Genomic DNA, 12,542 nt, shown 5'->3' on the forward strand with positions numbered 1-12,542 from the left:
TCTCTCACTTTCTCACTCTCTCTTTCATTCTAATCTTGTAGATCTTGAAAAAATACTAAAATTTTTTAAAAAAACAATCTAAAACAGACATTTGAGTGAAAAAAATATAAACTTCCAAAGTTTTCGTCAAATTTCAGTACAGAGCATCGATTTGGCCAAAAATCAAGTTTTCATGATTGCATCGCAACAACATCGAAATACAATCGATTTTGCATCGAAACATCATCAATGTACCATTGATTTTGCATCGAAAAAACATCGTTTTGGCAAAAAAAAAAAAGTTTTTATGATTGAATCGAAAGAGCATCGAAAAAGTATCATTTTGGCCAAAAATCAAGTTTTCATGATTGCATCGTAACAGCATCGATGCACCATCGATTTTGCATCAAAACACCATCGATTTGGCACCGAAATTCCATCGAAAAAGCATTGTTTTTGCCAAAAATAAGTTCATGATTGCATTGCAAGAGCATCGAAAATGCATTGTTTTGATGCAATTTAGATGCTTTTTTGATGGTGTTTCAATGCAATTTCGATGCAAAATCGATGGTGTTTTGATGCTCTTGTGATACAATCATAAAACTTGTTTTTGGCCAAAACGATGACTTTTCGATACAAAATCGATGGTATTTTGATGCCAAATTGATGGTATTTCGATGCAAAATCGATGATGCATCGATCTTGTTTTGATGCAATCATGAAAACTTGATTTTTGTCCATAACGATGTTTTTTCGATGTAATTTCGATGCTCTGCACTAAAATTTGACGAAAACTTTGGAAATTCATATTTTTCCACTCAAATGTTGGTTTCAGATGATTTTTTTTTTAATTTTGGTATTTTTTCGAGATCTACAAAATTAGAATGTTAGAGAGAGTGAGAGAGTGAGAGAATAAGAGATGTTAGAGAGAGAAAGTTTGGATTGAGAGAGAAAATGGGTGTTTGAATGTTAAGGATATTTTTGTCTAAAAAATTGAAATTGTTATATATTTGGGATAGTAACTTATGTTGGCATATTAAAAAATTTCACTAAGTTTTTATGCATATAACATAAAATTTCCCATATAAATTAAGAAGGAAAGAAAAATTAGAAAAGAAAGAAAAAGTAAAAGAAAGAAAATAAATATATTTCTACTCTTTATGTTTGGTATAAAGAGAGGAAAGAAAATGAAAAAAAAAAAATCATTATATTTTTTTCATTTATTATGTTAATTAAAATTGAGAAAAAGACATTTTTATCCTTAAAAATGTTTTTATATTCATTCAACTTATAAAGAAATTATAGTCATGTACTTATCAAATATTTAGTCATATTTTTTCTCCTCCACTTTCTCTCCAAATTGGAGAGAAAATATTTGACATGGTCCCACTTTTTTTTTCTTTCCACTTTTCTTTTCCACTCTGTCTTCCCTCTTACCAAACTAAATTTTGTTTTCTTTTCTCCACTTTTATCTCTAAAATTTTCCTTCATTCTATTTTTCTTCTCTAACAAACAAATGGTAAATGATACTTTGGCAAAATAACCTATTTTTTAAAGTCATTTTGTACTCTACTCTAGTTTTAATAATTTTTTGCAAAATGACCTCTCATAATTTAGACAGCTAGTTGAAAATTTAGACAGGTGGTCAAAAAATTCAAACAGTTGGTCGAAAATTTTAGACAATTGGCCGAAAAATTTAGGCAACTAGTCGAATTTTAGACAGATGTTATTTTGCAACAAATTATCAAAAGTAGGCCAAAAGACAAAATCACTTTTAAAAAAGCTATCATTTTCACAAATTTCTCGTAACAAAATTGAATTATGTTTAAAATCGTTAAAGTTCAAATAAATATTTATTACCCCACAACGTTTTTTTATTAAAGTAACAACATTAAAATATAACTTTTTACAAATGCATTGATTATAAGAGAGACCACACATGGAATCCTAAAAAAATAAAAAGAACTTTCATGGTCATTACATAAAAAAAATTCAGTAATAGAGACCTTTTGGTAAAATTGGAATTTAATAATTTTGGTGAGGGTAATTTGGTCAGTGAAAAAATCATTAAAACATAAAAAGGGATAGCTGGTTCAATCAACTTTGGCTTATAGATGCCGCTGGAGCACAAATTATTTAATAAGCCTACTTTTTTATATTACCAAATACTTTTTTGGCCATTAACCTTTTAAGAAAGTGATTCTAGCTTGTTGAAAATCCCTCCCAAACGGTCACTTTGTGGAATAGTGGACTTTGTGCACTATATTGTGTTGGGTTTTATGCCTTTATAAAACCATGTCGACATGCAGGACGATTTCATATTATCAATAAAAGTGGTAGAAATCATTTAGTTTGACAACTATGTTGCTTGCTTGTTTTATTACATGATTATTGAAATAATACAAACATTTATAAAATCCCGAACATATGGATAGTTACAATTATAGTAACTAGGTCACAGTGGATTATAGTTGTAATTATATGTTCAAAAGAACGAGTCATAAGATTAGATCAGTGCATTGGATTTTCACTGATTAGGCAATCTACGATATGATCTACTTACACATTCAGAGTGTGATGTCTTGTCCAAGGCTTCAACCAAATAGATAAGATCAGATGTATTTAGTTACATCGGACTAGGACCGATATTGATTATTGATTGATAAATAAGTATCGTTGTTATCAAATCTAATCAATGTCACAACGTTGACCATATATTAAGACGATCTTAATTCTGAGTGATAATATTCAGCTAATTATATTATTTAAATCTTTTGAATTGTTCGTTACCAGCTTACCCTACGGTCTAGCCCATACTTACATCTTGGAGATTTATTAGTGTAATTGAGTGAGAGTATTATTCATAGATACGAAATCTATAACTTCTGTATGAGAAGTGAAAAGATGATTTCCTTAATTGCTTTGTTCAAAAGGTTAAATGATTGAGATCTCATTTCTGTGATTAAGTTCACGGAAATATCATTTATAAGGAACTTAGTGGCAGTTAAGGATAAAATACTGATGAGGGGTAAAACGGTAATTTGCACCCAGGTCGTTAGTAAGTCATCGATAGAGGATTGACTGATTGTAATGGTTATAACAATGGATAACGTATTTATGGTTTTGAAAATGCGTTCTATGAATTCAAGAATTCAATTTTGAGTCTATAGTGAAGTCACAAGGAATTAATAAGGTAATGAAATTATTCGCAAATAAATTCATGGTAACTTGTTCAAGCTTGATTTCATGGATCCATGGTCCCCACGTCACCTTTGAGTAAATCATCTAGAATGTCTCAATTAATTGATTTAATTATCAATTAGGATTTTTAAAGTTGACTAGGTCAATTTTGGAAAATTTACAGAGATATGAGATTTAGAGAATAAAATAGAATCTTTGGGTAAATTTATTAATATTGATAAATTGGTATCAATATAAGTAAATAATATTAAATCAAGTTTCAAATTATAATTAGTTAATTTGAATAAGGATTTAATTAATTAATTAAAAAAAAGTAAAAGGTTTTGAATTTAGGCCCAGTTGGGATTTAAATTCAAAACAAAGAGATTGGTCACAAGTCCATTTATGGCAGCCCAAGGCTTTTATTTTTGTTTATTATTTTTAATTAATTTAAATTTAAATAAATCCCATTAAGTTGCCTATATAAGGAATATGATATCTAGGGTTTTCATTAGCAAGTGAGTTTCAGTTGATTGGTAAGTGAAAAACTAGACAGTCTAACCTTTCTTGGCCACTCTCTCTTCTTCTTCTCTTCAAGATCTCTATCTCATGTGTTGAGAACTAGCCCACACTAGTTCTAGGTTGATCAAAGGCTTGGTGAGGAAGACTGTGTTGTTGATCTTGTTCAATCTCTTGATAATACTCTGCTACAGAAAGGAATTAAGGGTTAGAGAGATTGAAGGATGGAGTTGTTCCAGTTCCGCTGTGTAATGTAAGTTTTTACTTTACTCTGTATTTGTATCAATTTTATAGGAGCATGTTCTAGAAATTTGCAAGTTTGTTTGATAATATGTAAATTGCATGAAAATAAATAAAGATCCTGCAAAGAATTTTTCCAATATATTGATGTCATTGTAAGTCTCTTGTCAATTTGGTTAGAGAATTGCCAAGAGCAGCACAAGGAGGTGAGACATATTGTTATTGGTGCAATTTAATATCGAGTCTCACTTATTTTAATTTAATAAATATAATTGGGTATCACTAACCAATCATGGAGTACCATCTCATGTGGTGTGGGACATCTTAAGATGTCAAATAATAACACTCATTTGGTGAATCGAGGTGATTGTAATAACTTCATATTAGGAGATGTTAATGTGTGACTTGCATTTCTTGGCTGTTAGCTAAAACCGTTTTCTTGGGCTGCAGACCAAGTAGTTGTTTTATTCTGTTAAGTCAAGATCAGTTAGTTAGGTTATCTATAGGTCTTTGTTTGTAAGCCTTATATCTATAAAAGGCATAGATTAGTTTAGGAGAGAGGTGAAAAGAGAATAAGAGAGTTTAGTGTGCTAAAAGGTTCTGTTTTGTCTACTATGTTCTTGTGGAGAAAGAAAACAAGAGTGACGGTGAGCTTTGGGGTTTTGGCCTGGTGAATGGCTTGTAAAGACCAATATCTGGTGAATTCTAGTGCTGTAAATCTCTCTTCTTCATAGTGGATTCGACTAGGGAAGATAAGTTCCCTGCCTTGGATGTAGGAGTTCCTAATTGGAATCTCTGAACCAAGTATATTGGTGTAATTTTGTTTCTGTTTACTCTCTTTCTGTCATTATTTTTCTTGTTCCTTTGTTGTGTGTATTGTGTTCAATTCAGATATCAAGCAAAGCTCTCTCAAGTGGCATGGTTCTGTGGCTGCTTTTGTAATGCCCCGAAATCCCTAATGCGGTTTAATGGCTGGATTAGTAGGCCGGGAGGGCCATAACTGTTTAATTATGCTATTAAATGAATATGTGCATGTTTATGTGAATTATATTATAATATGATGTTAAATACATGCATGTGGGTCCACATTTCATGACAGGGCGTAATTGTAAATTTTTATGTATGTTTGTGATATATTGTTGAGGCCACATTATAATGTGGATCTGTTCGAGCTATTCAGCATGAGATGATCTTTGAATATTAAGTAGCGGTTTAGTCATAACAGGATTAATTTCGAGACCCGGGGTGAGTCTCGGGATGTTTTAATGATTAGAGCGTTGCTAGGAATAAAAGAGTATCAGGATATGAATTATTGGTATTTGGGAATATTGAGAATAGCGAGAATTGGAGGGTGTTATTTATGATTAACGAAATAGGTGAAAGATGACAGTTTTACCCTTGGGAAACTTTGGAAGCTTTTATTTGACCTAGGGGCATTAAGGTCATTTGGTTTGTGATATGTATGACTTAGTTGGCTGTAGAAACATTCAGAACAAAACAGAGCAATGTTTCTTCTTCACGTACATCATCTTCCCTCTATCTTCCTTTGGAATTTTTGGTCCCAAATTGAAGAATCAAGCTAGGAAATCAAAGCTTGGAGGTTATAGACTTAGTTCATCCATTGAGGAGGATTCAAAACCAGCTTGAGGTAAGAAATCATCCATGAATTTTAAGTTATACTCTGTTTTTCTTTTAGTTTTCAGCCTATAGATTTTGATGTGGATAGTAGGAATTAATGGGAGTTTTTGTGTAAGATTGATTGGGTTTTGATGATGGTGTGATGTAGATGAAGTTTAGGGGTTGAATTGGATGTTTTGGTAAGGTTTGGGATTGGTTTGGAAGGTTGGTTTCAAGGGGAATCGCAAGGAGGGAAAATCAGAGGTGTTGCTGGTCTGAAGCTGGCACCCCAGCGCTATGCAGGGCAGAGAACAGCCTTCTCTGTTTCTGGGGCAGCGCCCCAGCGCTAGTTGGCAGCGCCTAGGCGCTAGGTCAATTTCAGGGGATGTTATTTTTAGGGCTCGGGATGGTTTTTAAGGCTCAGGGGTTGGTTCCTTTACCCCTTTTGAGTAGATTGAGAGTCCCGAGAGTGAGGGATTGATCCTGGGAATGTGGTTTAGATTGTGAACCATTCATTGATTTACTTTATTAATGGGTTATAATTGGTTATGACTAGGTGACCGCTAAGGAATCTAAATGTTGATCGTTCTCAAGGGTCGTTCTTATATTATTTCTCGCTCGAACCTGAGGAAAGAAAACTGCACCCTGTGTATATGACATGCATGATTGTTGTTGAGGTATGTTGGTTGGTAAATGTGGACATTGATTGCATATTAAATGCTAGCGAATATTGTTTACTTGTATATGGCAATGACTAGTCAGGGGCACTGACCTAAGAGTCAGAAACGGCATAAGCGTCCTGAACGCAGGGCCGAATGAAGATTAGATCTAATCGATATCAGCGTTGAATGACTCTAAGGCATTAACGTTGGACCGACCCTAAGGTCGATGAATCTTATAAGCGCTTGGCTAGTCTAAGACTAGTTACTCAGAGTCAGGGCCAAAGGCCTAGGTGACTGCTTGTCACATGGCTAGGGAACAGTGTTCCATAGTTATGACTCTAAAGTCATGAGGAAGGTTATGTTGGTGACTAGTCATCATGCACCTATCCTGTTTAAGCTAGTGAAAGGTTCACTTATCTGTTAAGCCCCGGTGACCCTATCGTCACATGGCTAAAGGAACCTGTACCCATCTTAGCGACTTTTGCAACTGTCACTTACCTGTCTTGGACTGAAAGTCCTGAATGGTTATTATGATCATTGTTGATATTATATCATGCTATATTGTGTTTTCTTACTGGGCCTTGGCTCATGGGTGCTATGTGGTGCAGGTAAAGGGAAAGAAAAGCTCACCCAACCTTGAGTGGAGAGCTTGGGTGGTGATGTGTACATATGCGGCTGCTTGACTACCACGACCAAGGAGTTCTCAGAGGAATTAGGGGGTTTACCCTATTTTTGCCGCTTAGGATGGCGGGTTTGTAAATTTGAAACAGTAATGACCATTTTGAGTTGTAAATAAATTGTAAATGTTTTTTTATGGGCCTATGAACAGTTTTATGTTTTAAATAAAATATGTCATTTCCTTTTGATTGGTTTTCTACCTTAGCCTGTTAATAACACTTAGATGCACGTTTTTAACCAAAGGACTCGGGTAGCGGGTCAAATTTCTGGTTCATCGTAACTGTTCTGGGGTAACCAGGGCGTTACAGCTTTGATATCAAGATCTCAATCAAGAAATCATCAAGATCAAGAACTCAGCAATGGGGCCATGCATAGAGATAGAGAAGTTTGATGGAAAAGGGGATTTCAACATGTGGAGAAAAAAGATGAGGGCTGTGCTGGTTCATCAAAAGTGTGCACAAGCTCTTTTGGGAGAGAAGTCTCTACCCGACACACTATCAGCTGCCCATAAAACTGAGGTAATGGAATTTGCTTTTAATTTGTTAATTCTGAACCTTGCTGATAATGTCTTAAGACAAATTGATGATGAAGATACAGCTGCAAAAATCTGGTTAAAACTTGAATCTTTGTATATGACTAAGTCACTTTCAAATAAAATTTATCTTAAGGAACAATTGTTTGGTTTTAAGATGGATTCAACTAAATCCTTAGAAGATAATTTGGATGAATTTAAAAAAATAACAGTGAGTCTTGCTAATGTTGATGAAAAAATATCAGAAGAAAATCAAGCTGTTATTGTTTTAAATTCTTTGCCTGGAAATTATCAAGATCTAAAGACTACCATCATGTATGGTAGAGATACTTTGTCTTTGGATGATGTTTTAGGTGGACTTAGATCAAAAGATTTGGATCTAAAGTTTGAAAAGAAGGGTACTGCAGAAGGCTTAAATGCAAGGGGCAGATCACTCAAGAGGAATACTTCTAGAGGGAAAAGCCATTCAAGATCTCAATCTAGGAATGGTGGACAAACTAAGAGGATATGCTGGCTGTGTAGAAAGGAGGGACGCATAAAGAAATTCTGTCCAAAAAGGAAGAATTCAAACGACAATGGTACAAATAAATCGAATGGAAACAAAGCTGATAATTCAAAATCTGTTGAAGGTCATGACAGTGCAAATTTGTCTGAAGGATATGATAGTGCAGAAGTTTTATCAATCTCTTTAGCAAAGATACAACATGAATGGGTCATGGACTCTGGTTGCACGTTCCATATGACATATAGAAGAGAGCTACTCTTCAATTTCCAACCTGTGAGTTGTGGAAACGTAATCATGGGGAATGACAACTCATGTGAATTCATTGGAATTGGAAGTGTTCGACTGAAACTTTGGGATGGTTCTTACAGAATATTAAAGGAAGTTAGGCTGGTTCCAAAACTAAGAAGAAATTTAATCTCTCTAGGAATGTTAGATAAATCTAGTTGTACATACAAAGGAGAAAATGGGTTACTCAAGGTCATGAAGAGTGTTATGGTGGTTCTAAAAGGATGCTATCAACAAGGGCTATATATATATATATATATTACAAGGTGAAGCTGTAAATGGTGAAGTTGCAGTTGTAAATTCAGCACCAACTCAAACTTACTTGTGGCACAAGAGGCTCAGACACATGAGCTTAAAGGGACTACAAGAACTAAGCAAACAAGGGATCTTGGAATCAAAACAGATTGGTTCAATGGATTTTTGTGAAACTTGTGCTCTAGGGAAGTCTCACAAACTGAGTTTTGCAAGATCTGTACACACTACAGTAATGACCCAACTATTCTAGACTTTGGACCATTAATGAAAACTACACATAGACCCTAATCCTTAATAGAACTTACAAGTGAAAAGTTCATAACTTTATTAAAACTTGTAAAAACAAATGTTAAACTTACATAAAATTTAAGTTAGGATATGGGATCCCATTGTTTTAAAATCAAAACATAACATAATTGTAATTAAAAGAGATTGCATAAATAAGTGCGGAAAAATACACATAAAAACATAAGTAAAGACTTCATCCTCGAATCGAAACTCTTGACTCTTTGAATCCATTCCACCTCAATACACATACCCAAAACTACCAAGAACCTTTCCCGCCACTAAAGCTAATTTCCTGCACAAATAAACAAAAAGGAGTGAGCCTAATGCCTAGCAAGGAAAATCTAACACATAAACCATATACATGAATTTCATAAAGAAACATAAAACATATCATAACACTTATGTCACATACATACTATAATGGCCATTATTACATGGGGTCCCATAAACTAAACAAGTCATATGCCCATTAGATTAGTGGGGCTTGCTAGCTAAGCAAGTCATATGCCCATAATCTATTTGGGGCTTGTTAGTTGTACGGGTCATATGCCCAAGTCTACAAACATACTTAACATAGCATATTACATAACACATAATCATAAGATATCATATAACACATAAATCCTATCCTATTTTCCTTACCAAATTACCGGGATATGAGAACAGATTTTGGGACTTTGGAACACTCCTAAAAACCATAAATGGGAGAGTGAGTATACTAAAGAGAATGAGATGAAAAGAATGGAAGAACTTATACCATTAAGAATATACTTACCAAAAACTTATGTGCAAGTTCTTAGATTTCCTAACCAAGAATAAGGAATAAGGTTAGAATACTTAGTAGAAGACTACAAGAACATAAAAAAAATAATACCAAATGAACTAGAGTGTGGAATACCTTAAATGCTTCTATAGCCGATCTAAACCTTGAACCGAAATGCTATAAAACCTTACTTCCCAAGTGTTTGGTAAGCTTATAATGATCAAGCTTATAATTCACAACCCAAGTGTTTACACTCTCACACTAACCTAACAACTTGTAGCCTCTGAACTTAGCTTAATAGATGAATAAATGGTTGGGTACTAGGTCCTATTTATAGAGTTTAGGAATGAAAAGATCTTCATTTAACTTGAATAAAAATAATGGCTTTTTAAGTGAAAAATATTTGAATTATCGTTCAGCAGAGGCTGAAGACTCGTTCAGAAAGATGCTGGACTTATCAAGAGGTTGAAGATTTGAATGGAGAACATTTTCAAAATGTTTCAAAATGCCCTGAAGGAGGCGATATATCGCCCCCTTTAGGCGATATATCGCCTGGGCCAGGATGCCCGAGGCAATCGTGCGACGTTTTTTTTTTTCCGTGCTACGATATATCGCCCCCTATAGCTGTGATATATCGACATATGCTGAATATTTAAACACGAAATTACACATTTTTAGCTTAATTTGAATTGAGTAAACATCCTTGACTAAGCCCTCTAACGTTTTCAAAGCTGATGACTGGCCCTAGGATATTCAAATTTTAACCTTAATAAATTTATTCCTCAAAATACTTAATCATTATCAAACATACACATGACATGTGCTATAATCTTATTGGGTCTTATCTAAACCTTATAATATAATAAATATTACCCTCAATATCAGTCATATTAATCAAACCTTAGGTTAAAATTAATATTCTTAAACTATAGGTTAAACTTAGAAAATCTACAAGTATTACTATGAGTGTCCAAATAAATCCCGGTCTGAACAAAAAATCCACAGTCATAAAGATGATACTAATATTACTATTATACTACTATCTAACTTAGCTAAGTAAAGTTCTTGGACTCTACAATTCTCCCCTACTAAAAAGAATTTCGTCCTCGAAATTTACTTACCAAATAACTCCGGATACCGGCCTTGCATGTCCTCCTCCAACTCCCACGTTGCCTCTTGTTCAGAACTATTACTCCATAGGACTTTGACTATAGGAAAGCTCTTGGACTGTAACTGCTTCACCCCCTATCCAGGATGCTAATCGGTCGTTCCTCGTAACTTAAGTCTTTCTAGAGTGCTATCGTATCGTACCTGAGGACGTGAGATGAGTCCGGCACATATTTGTGTAGCATCGAGATGTGGAACACGTTGTGACTATCTGCTAGTGCTGGCGGTAGGGCTAGTCTATACGCAACTGCTCTCACTTTGTCCAATATCTCAAAAGGACCTATGAATCGGGGACTAAGCTTGCCTTTCTTCCTAAACCGATTTACACCTTTCATAGGAGATATCTTCAGGAAGACTTGATCTCCAACTTGGAATTCCACATCGCGTCGCTTGGCATCCGCATAGCTTTTCTGACGGCTTTGAGCAGCAAACATACGTTGTCTAATAAGCGCTATTGCTTCTTGAGCTTGTCTAACAACTTCGGGACCTAGAAGTTGCCTTTCTCCTACCTCGTCCCAGTGCAACGGTGGTCGAAACCTTCTTCCCTATAGCAACTCATAAGGTGCCATGCCGATCGTTGACTGGTAGCTGTTGTTGTAGGAGAACTCTATCAACGGCAAGTACTTATTCCATGATCCTCCGAAATCAAGTACACACGCGCGTAGCATATCCTCTAAAATCTGAATCGTACGCTCGGACTGCTCGTCTGTCTGAGGATGAAAAGCTGTACTAAGACTTAACTTAGTACCCATAGCTTGCTGTAAACTTCCCCAAAATCTTGATGTAAACACCGATCCTCTATCTGACACTATTGTCTTGGGAATTCCATGCAACCGAACTATCTCTTGGATATAGATGTCTGCATATTGGTCTGCCGTGTATGAAGTCTTAACAGGCAGGAAATGAGCCGACTTGGTTAGTCTATCTATTACTATCCAAGCGGAATCATGCTGCTTATTCTTCCTTGGCAAACTTGTCACGAAGTCCATAGCTATATCGTCCCACTTCCATTCTGGTACGCTAAGCGGTTGCAATAAACTTGCAGGCCGCTGATGCTCTGCTTTCACTTGCTGGCATATAAGACACTTAGATACAAACTCTGCTATGTCCTTCTTCATCCCTGGCCACCAATATACTGCCTTAACATCATGAGTCTTCTTGGATGATCCTAGGTGAACTGAGTATGGGGTACTGTGTGTTTCTTCCAGAATCGTCTTCTTAATACTTTGATCATTTGGCACGCATACCCGATCCTTATATCTCAATAAACCTTGGCTAGATATTGAGAAATCTGTAGCCTTTCCTTCTCTGACTGCATCCATATGTTCTGCTAGTGTGTCATCATGTCCCTGACCAATTCGTATATCCTCTAACAGATTCAATTGGATAGACAAGTTAGCAAGCTTGCCTACAACTACTTCTATTTCGGCACTGATCAGCTCCTGCTGTAGCGGCTTTTCTATTCCGACTAAAGCGGCTAAATTTCCATAACTTTTCCTACTAAGTGCATCGGCAACTACGTTTTCCTTCCCCGGGTGGTATAAGATTTTGCAGTCGTAATCCTTTACTAACTCCAACCACCTGCGCTGCCTCATGTTGAGCTCCTTCTGAGTAAAGAAGTACTTTAAACTCTTGTGGTCCGTATAAATCTCGCACCGTTCTCCACAAAGATAATGGCGCCAGATTTTTAATGCAAAGACCACCGCTGCCAATTCCATATCGTGAGTTGGATAGCGTTGCTCGTACTCCTTCAATTGTCGTGAGGCGTAGGCTATCACCTTGTCATTTTGTATCAGCACGCTACCCAATCCTTGCTTTGATGCATCGTAGTAGACTACGAACTTATCGTTGGGTGTCGGTACACTGAGTACT

Source organism: Humulus lupulus, chromosome 2 (genome assembly GCF_963169125.1).
Source record: "Humulus lupulus chromosome 2, drHumLupu1.1, whole genome shotgun sequence".
Classification (NCBI taxonomy): Eukaryota; Viridiplantae; Streptophyta; class Magnoliopsida; order Rosales; family Cannabaceae; genus Humulus; species Humulus lupulus.